The 8,910-nt window shown below is 36.5% G+C and overlaps 1 long non-coding RNA gene across 2 annotated transcripts in view; it reads left to right on the forward strand.

Annotated features, from left to right (window-relative positions):
• The window catches only part of LOC113283847, a 9,490-nt gene extending 1,828 nt beyond the window's left edge, over positions 1-7,662 (forward strand). Inside the window, exons 2-5 of one of the 2 annotated variants that reach the window (XR_003327720.1) lie at positions 350-848; positions 1,108-1,567; positions 2,140-3,739; positions 7,285-7,662. This is a non-coding gene — a long non-coding RNA (uncharacterized LOC113283847). Of the gene's footprint in view, positions 1-349; positions 849-1,107; positions 1,827-2,139; positions 3,740-7,284 lie in introns of those variants that run through there. The other variant, XR_003327719.1, reaches the window with a different exon arrangement.
• Positions 7,663-8,910: the final 1,248 nt, after the last annotated feature.

Here is an 8,910-nt window from a genome sequence, read left to right on the forward strand (position 1 = left end):
CCTTTTCGTTTTCTTCTTGCTTTCGTGTTCCCTATTTTGTTTGGTTGAGTTGTTATTTATCAAAATTACTTCGAAAATTGACAGTGCAGTAAGGTTGTCTATTAAGCCATGAATTTTAGTAATCATTAGGAGATTATCAGGGCAAATGCTAATTACTAGCCCAGCTGCAAAGTCACTGGGATCCTGCATTTAGCTCCATATTTTACCCTGTAGTCTTGTGGACATCGTCGCTCTAAAATCCAGATAGCTCTGTCTCTTTTAGTATCTTTTAAATCGGTTGGCCATATTTATTTATTTATTTATTTATTTTGTATTCTAATACATGTTTTACTTTTGTACTTTGAATCAGTTCTTTTACTTCGTCTCTCTGAAATCTCTTCCTGCTGAGCCAATTGGATCTTAACGATTTGAAACCAGTGAATAGCTGTATGATGCCCGGATATCAGTGTTCGCATCCAAGCTTTAGAAGAAACATGAGGAATCTAAAGTGTTTATGGATCCGTTGCACATGGTTTTGAATTCCTCAAGAATTCAACCAGCTCAAGGGCCACGATTCTTGTCTCCGCCTAAGCGTTTCCGCCATCTTCTTGAGTTCTCAGTAGATGAGCTCAATCACCTTCAATTCATCATGGCTGCATCCATCCTGCGTCCTGAGACATTTGGTATTACAATTCCTGGATTTCCAGCCAAAGGAAGGAGTTAATAGTGTAACCAGTAAGAAACCAACAAACTTCTCCTCTGCGTCTATAAATGATGCATCAGTTATAAGTAATCTGACTAGAAAGGTGGAGGATTGCTGTAGTATGTTGCCTTCTGGATTACGAATCAACCCAGTACAGTGCGAAAAGGTATGTCTGCATTCCTTAAAGTTAACCAGTAGTCTGCTATGTGCATGTACTTATGAGGCCTGATGGTTGGGTAGCTCTTCTCTACCAAGTCTATTGACCCTTGGGAGATCTGGTGGTCCACTTCCATCTACTGTTTTGATAGGCATAGATAAGGGCTCAGGGCTGACCTTTGCCCAACTTAACACGAAATGATTTCGAAATTTCTTTTGTTGCTTAATGTGTGAAACTTTCAGTTAACTGGCTCTTGATTTTTATATAGGATGATGACATAAACTACCACATGGACTTGATGGCTGGACTCGCTATCGTGCGAAGAATTACAGCATTCCCGAAGCTGACAAGTTGAAGGCTAAGCTTATTGCTGTGAGTATCATACCTGCAATTGCAACCTCCACAGCAATGGCAACTGGTCTCATGTGCCTGGAACTATACAAGGTGATAGATGGAACACATAAGGTTGAGGATTACAGGAACATTTATGCAAACTTGGCGCTTATATTTTAAAGTTTTTCAAGCACAGAGTGGTTGAAGAACAAGGGTCTGAATGCGTCTAGCTTATCGTGTGAAACAAGCTTGCTCTTCAGAGTCTATTTCCCAGGCACAAGGACAGGATCAAGCACAGAGTGGTTGAACGTCTAGCTTATCCTGTGAAGCCAGCTTGCTCTTCAGAGTCTATTTCCCAGGCACAAGGACAGGATGGATATACAGTTTGAGTTTCGGTACGGTAAATCTCGGTCAAGTAGTTGACCACAATTAGTCGGTAGACCCACTTGTCTCGTTTCGATCCCCGACCACTCAAATATTAATTTTAACTGAAAATTTGCAGTTAGTCCAATCCAGGGTTTTATAGGGTGGACTTATTGATGGTTTTGTACGAAATTTGGACTTATTGATTATTGATGGTTTTGTACGAAATTTTTTGTTATTTAGAAAATAAAGCTCGATAAACTAAAAGACTGTTAATTTTAATAAAATATACTGTAGATTATACAACAATAAAACGAGATGTTGACTAGGCCATTTCTTGGAAGGAACTTATAAATAAGCTGAGCCAACTCGATTCTTTTGATTTTTACTTTTCTCATGATTCTTTTACTCGTTTCAAAGATTAATTGATCTTGTTTAACCATTAGACTTTGATTTTTTCTTGATGTCCTTTGTTTTCATATATTAATCTTTCTTAGCGTATTGACATTAGTTTCTTTCTTTCTTCTTCTTGTCATCTGTCTACTTCTACTCTCACCTTTCCTATTTTTGTCTTTGATCCTCCTATGGAATGATTTTTTTGCAGGGCCTCATATATTCATCGCATCATGGGGGCATCCATTTTTGGACTTCAGTCTCAACAATCTCCTTCTTCTTACAATCTGGAGATCATTGAGTCAAGTTTCATCAATTCAGTATGCAGCAGTATTGCCAACCATCTTATTCAAGATGGATAGTTACAGTATGTACCAGTATTATGATCTCTATCATGTTTATGATTTAAATGATACCTTCAAAAATATCCAGATTCACAAACCGATTCAACACCTTGTAGAAGACCGAGTCTTTTCAAATTTCAAAATTCTAAACTTTCCCTCTTTGAAAGTCCGTAACAGTTGGACTACTAGTCTCAAGACGAAGTTCACTCTATTAACAATCAATCCTTGGTTAAACAAAAATTATTCTGTGTTTATAAGAATAATCTCTTCAGATTATTTAGGGAAAGAAAATTATCCGATAATACTTACTATCCTGCTTAATAGTAGTACTTATACTCATAAAGGATTTTTCTGTATTCCATCGCCAAACTCCATAGCCCAAAACCAAGAGAAAATGGTGTCTTCTTCTTCCAATAACCAGATCACAGCAATCACTAGAAAGATGCACAATACTCAGATTAGAGATATCGCTGCTAGAAACTTTAGGAAAACTGTAGGTTCTAAATCTGCTATTTCCAAAGTGAAGGATTAATGGAGCACAACTTTAATTGGAAAAGTTTTTTCCAAAGATCTAGTTGAAACATATACAGTTAGAAAATGGGTCATCATTCTTTGGAACAGATTTAGGGTCAAGGATGTTCGTGCCATCGATATGAATCTGTTTTTATTTAAGTTCTTCACTGAGGATGCAATGAATCATATTCTCACAAAGGGGCCCTCGGATGTTAACAAAAGCCACCTAAACCTTCAAAAATATGATCATGCTGGTCCTATCAAAGACTGGGTCTTCAAACACCAGGAGTGGGATATATCCAGTTCAAGAATCTTTTACCAGAACATCATTCTTTGGAAGTTTTTAGTGAATCTATTGAAGAGTTGGGAATCAAAATTTCCACAGATCCTGAAGACTGTAAGCCAACTTATGGATCTCAGATTAATGCAAGAATCAGAATTGATCTGAGTAAGCCTATGCATAGAGGAGGATGGTGGAACACTGATGCTTGTGGAGTTAAATGGATCTGATTTCACTGGGAAAGACAACCACATAATCTCTGCCCAAACTGCTATGTGATTGATCATGATGATGAAGAATTCCCTAACACTGCTCATGACTTGATGTTAAGAGGTTTTACAAATGAACAATACATCAATTATTTTCATGATCTGGAGGCTGCCTTTGAAGTTGAAATCGTTGAGGACTTCGATACTCTGCTGGTAAGAATTTGTGAAGCTAGCCGTAAGAGAGCTGAAGAGGAAGCAAAGGAGGATAATACCACTGAATAAAAGGAAGCTAGAAAAAATAAAAGGTCTAGAACTGATAACTCTTCCGAAGCTATCATGGAACATAATACTGGTGATACTCAATCTGCTAATAAAAACAATGAAATGGAGCTCGATCTCATAGAGGAAGGAGAAGCAGGAGCAGGAGAGTACCCCCGTGAGATGAATGAGGTTCAAAATCATCTGGTAATTTTTCGGAAACCCATCTCCATAATTAATTGTTTCTTAAATTTTAAACACAACATTTATTACAGCCCATACATTTATTTCTTGCAAAACATCTGTACTGCATGGTTTTACTACGATTATAATTCTAGTTTTATCTTTTGTATTAAGCCATAAAACTCTTGTTTAGGTCTAGATATCAAAATTCTAAGTTGGAATTGCCATGGTATCTTGGGAAAAGACACTAAGGATCATTTGATTCATATTAATAATACTCACTCACCTGATATCATTTATCTATTTGAAACTAAAATTAATGATGATAGAATTCTAGGTATCACTAATTTTCTTCAGATGCCTAATAAATGTTTTGTTCCATCAATAGGACAGGCACGTGGTATCATCTTGCTTTGGAAAGATGGGTTTTCTCTGGAAATTCTAAATACTTCAACCAATATGATACATGCTCTAGTAAAAAAAGATCCTAGTAAAGGTGGTTGGTTTATTTCCTGTGTTTGTGGAACTCCCTATAAAAATGATGAACTAGACCAGTGGAACTACATTCAAAGTTTAAGCTCTTCAGTTAGTATCCCTTGGGTTCTTATGGGTGATTTGAATATTACTATGAATGTTGCTGAAATAAATACTAATTCTGAACCTTCCTCAACTGAAGTTTTAGAGTGCATTAGGAAATATGACCTTCATGATCTAGGATATAGTGGAAATATTTTCACTTGGACTAGTAATAGTCATGGAACATGTAAAATCAAATCTAGACTAGATAAATCTCTAGTTAATAGTGAATGTATGTTATCTTATCCTAATGCCACTATTTATCGCCTGCCCATTAAAGGCTCATATCATGCTCCCATATTGTTTTCCATGTATGATAAATCCAACAGATCAGGTAAGTGTTAGAAATTCTTTGAGCACTGGTTGCAAAATGATACTTGTAGAAATGAGATATTGTCAGCTTGGAAATCTAATCTTTCAGGCTCTGCAGCTTATCTTTTATCTGACAAAGTCTCAAACACAAGACTCATCCTTTCTAAGTAGAGTAAAGTTATGTTTGGTAACATTCAGGCTAAGATTATTATACTTCAAGAAAATCTGTTAAAGTTGCAATCTTCTGACTTTCAAGGCAGTAATACTAAGAAAGTTAAAAGTCTGGAAATTGTGATAGACAAGCTTAATGAGATACAAGCTAGTTCAAACATGCAGAAATCAAGGGATCATTTTTATAATGATATGGACAGAAATTCTAAATACTTCCACATAAGAGTCAATCATAGAAGAGTAAGAAACAAGATAGATTCTTTATTATCTCCAAATGGATCTTGGTGTCAAGATAGGTTTTCTCATCCAGCTGATTCTCATCACTTCCTTCAACATATTCCTTCCTTCATTTCTGAGCAAGACAATGAGAAGCTTATCAAGATTCCAGATAATGTTAAAATTTATGAAGCCCTTAATACTATGCAACCATGGACTAGTCCATGGCCTGATGGATTCCCACCAGGCTTCTATCAAACTCAGTGGGAGATAGTGAAAGTTTATGTGTGCAAAACAGTGAAAGCCTTCTTCAGTTCAGGTTATTTACTCAAAAAGATAAACAACACCAGAATCACACTGATCCCCAAAACTAGTGCAGCTCATAAGTCTGAGGATTTCAGACCTATTGCTCTCTGCAACACCATTTACAAGTTAATATCAAAAATTATAGCTCTCAGACTCAAACAACACATAGTAGATATTATATTTCCAATGCAATATGCATATGTGCCTGGGAGACTAATTCCTGAAAATATCTGTCTTGTTCAAGAGCTAGTAAAGGCAATGAAGAAGAAAGGAGGTAGAACTGGTCATTTAGCTCTCAAAATGGATATGTCTAAAGCATTTGATAGGCTGGAGTGGGTTTTTCTTGATGGAGTTCTAAAAAAATTGGCTTCTGTGATAAATTTTGCCATCTCATACAACAGTGCATCAACACCACAATTATTGAGATTATGATTAATGGGTCTCCTTCTTCTTCTTTCAGTCCTACAAGGGGTATCATGCAAGGAGATCCTCTCTCTCCCTACCTATTTATCCTTGCCATTGAAGATTTTTCAAGACAGTTACATCATCTTGAAAATACCAGACAACTTACATGTATGAAGATTTCAAGATCTGCTCCTAAAATAAATCACCTTTTGTTTGCAGATGATTGCTTGTTATTCCGCAACGCCAATCTAGTACAAACAAATAATTTACTTCAAGTAATAGAGAATTACAGTGCTTGTTCTGATCAACTCATGAACTTTCACAAATCTGCTGTCTTCTTCAGCAAAAACACAAGTTCTTCAAGTGCTCAAATTATCTCTGGGAATCTTCAAGTGAGACGGTTAAGTATCAATGAAGAAAAATACTTGGGATTACCATTTTTTGTTGGTAGAAATAAGAGAATTCCCTTCTCTAATGTACAAGAAAAATGGAATCCAGGCTTTCTAAATGGGTTTCAATCAATGTTTCTAAAGCAGGCAGGTCAGTTATGATCAAGAATGTGACAAATGCTCTCCCTGTACATCACATGATCAGCTTCAAGTTTCCAGATGTTACCATCAATTGCTTAAATTCTTCCCAACAAAATTTTTGGAGAAACAAGAAAACAACTAAAGGAAAGCCTGCAATCTGTTGGAAAAAGGTAAGTAAACCAAAAGAAGAAGGAGGACTGGGATTAAGAGATCTCAAACTTTTTAATAGAACTTTTTAATAGAGCTTTTCACTGATTCTGGTGGGTGGAACCATTCTATAATATTCTCTTTATTTGAAGCTTCTACAACAAGATCAATTTCTCAACTTATCAATTCATCCTCAGCATGAAGATATGCTTGTTTGGACTCTAGAAAGTAATGGGAATTTTACTGTAAAATCTGCTTATATAAGAATGTTTGAAGATCAGAATATTGTCCAAACTGTTGTCCAAAGGATGAAGAAAGTATTTAAAAGAATGTGGAAACTGCCACTGCTCCCAAGGATAGCTCAGTTCCCCTGGAAATGTCTGCAAGACATTCTTCAAACCAGAGACAAGTTAACTTATGCTATTCAAGACGGTAATTATGACTGTCCTATGTGTTCTCAAACTCTGGAGACTTCTTCTCACATCATCCTTCACTGCCACTACTCTAGAGCAGTGTGGTTTGCGGTTCTTGGTCTTCATATTCAAGGTGATACTAATATCGTAGATTGGTTCATCAACTGGTTTGACAAACTCTCAGCTAACCAAATTCAACAAGAAGAGATCTGCAAAATAGCTACTGTGGCCTGGTGTTTGTGGAATGCAAGATGTGATACTGTGTTCAAAGGCTCAAAAATCTCACTCGACTCACTCATTTAGAGATGCAAGCTTGAAATTGATCTTTTTCTACAGAAACCTCATAGATTGCCTGCACAAATTCCTAAACAGTTCAGAGTGAATCTACATTGGAGTCCACCTCCTTTAAATGATTTTAATATTAATGTTGATGGCTCTTTTCATTATGATATTAAAAATGGTGGCATCGGTCTTATAATGCGTGATTTTGCAGGTGCGCACAAGGGTTCCAGATGCATCTATTTAGAAGCTGCGTGGAGTCCAGAGCATTTTGAATGTAAAGGTCTATGGAAAGCTGTCAAGTGGGATGAAGAGATGCAATTAGTGAAAGTTTACTTTGAGCTGGATTCAAAAATCATAGCAGATGCAGTTAACAAAGACAGTACGAACGTAGATTGGAGGATTCAAAATTTTCTCTTGGATATTAGAACAGTTTTCTCTAAGAACAATTCTTGGAAATGCAGTTATGTACCCAAATAAAAAAATAAGGTAGCAGAGATATTAGCTAAGTTTGCTAGAGTTTCTTTGATTAGCGGTGTTTGGTTAACAACTATCCATGAATGTATTCTTAGTCAAATTCAGGAGGATGCAAAAATTGTAACCAGTAAATCTTAATCAATATATCTCTTTGTTTCAAAAAAAAAAAAGGTCCCCTAACCCACGAAATGAAACCTAAAACAAAAAAACAAAAGCCAAAAAACCAACCAAATACCCATCCCCAAAACTAGGAAGGAAACTTATAACCGACAATATACTTTCTGGCTTTTATTATCCTCTATAATGACGTGAAACTCTTCCATCTGAAATTGCAAATCCAACACCTCATAGGAAGAAGGGGATGAATCCCTGCAAGCCAATCGGGTGCCCTATTAGTTTCACGATATACATGTTCCTCCTTAATCCAATCAAACTGCTTCCTCAGATGAACAATATATCTCAAAATTATATAAGTAACATTCCAAAGAGGGACTGGGTTCTCGCTATTAAGTAACACTACTGTAGCCACAGAATCCAACCCAACTGAGCTCTTGTATACCCATTAGAGATAACAACTTGATTCCAAACTCAACCCCTTGAAGCTCATGCCCTAGAACAGAAATAACAATACAAGAATCTGTCACATTAGCCAAACAACCACCACCGACATCCCTAATGATAGCTCCAGAGCCACGCATAGCATTTCCTAAGGATCCATCAGAGTTAATCATTATATAGCACCCTTGTCAGTCCCTTTCCACCAGCACCTCAGCTCAATTTTAAGTTTAAAAATACAAGTCACATTCCAGATGTGAAAGAAATGTCTAGAGTAAGGGATATCCTTAACAAAAATGCGCTATGACCAGAAAGCTTCAACTTCCTCAAAACTTAACGAACTAACTTGTTCAGTGGGCTGAGTTTAGTTCCTAAATACTCTAGTGTTCCTATCCTTCCATATGTGATACACAAAGTTTTGAAAGTGAGTTTCCTCATGGTAGTGATGATGGAAGAGCTACAAACACAAAGCTACACCGTTGAATCTCCTCTTTCCATGTGTCCCTCTGACCTGTAACATATCTCAATATAATAAGTAACCCCTTCCAAATCTAAGAAGAGCAAGGATAATGAAGGAAGATGAGATCTTCATCACACATAGTAGACATATCCAACCCCCACTTATTGAGTCTACTTTTAATCTTGAGATGAATATTCAAGGCAACCAAGTGAAAAATGATTGTTTAGGAATGTAGAATTTAAACAAACCAAGTTATTCTAAAAAGGAGACTCTGTGGGGTTCATGAGAACCTTGTAAGTATCTTTGAATGAATACTTACCAGAAGAACTAGGAGACTGAATCACTGGA

Source organism: Papaver somniferum, chromosome 5, assembly GCF_003573695.1.
Source record: "Papaver somniferum cultivar HN1 chromosome 5, ASM357369v1, whole genome shotgun sequence".
Lineage (NCBI taxonomy): Eukaryota > Viridiplantae > Streptophyta > Magnoliopsida > Ranunculales > Papaveraceae > Papaver > Papaver somniferum.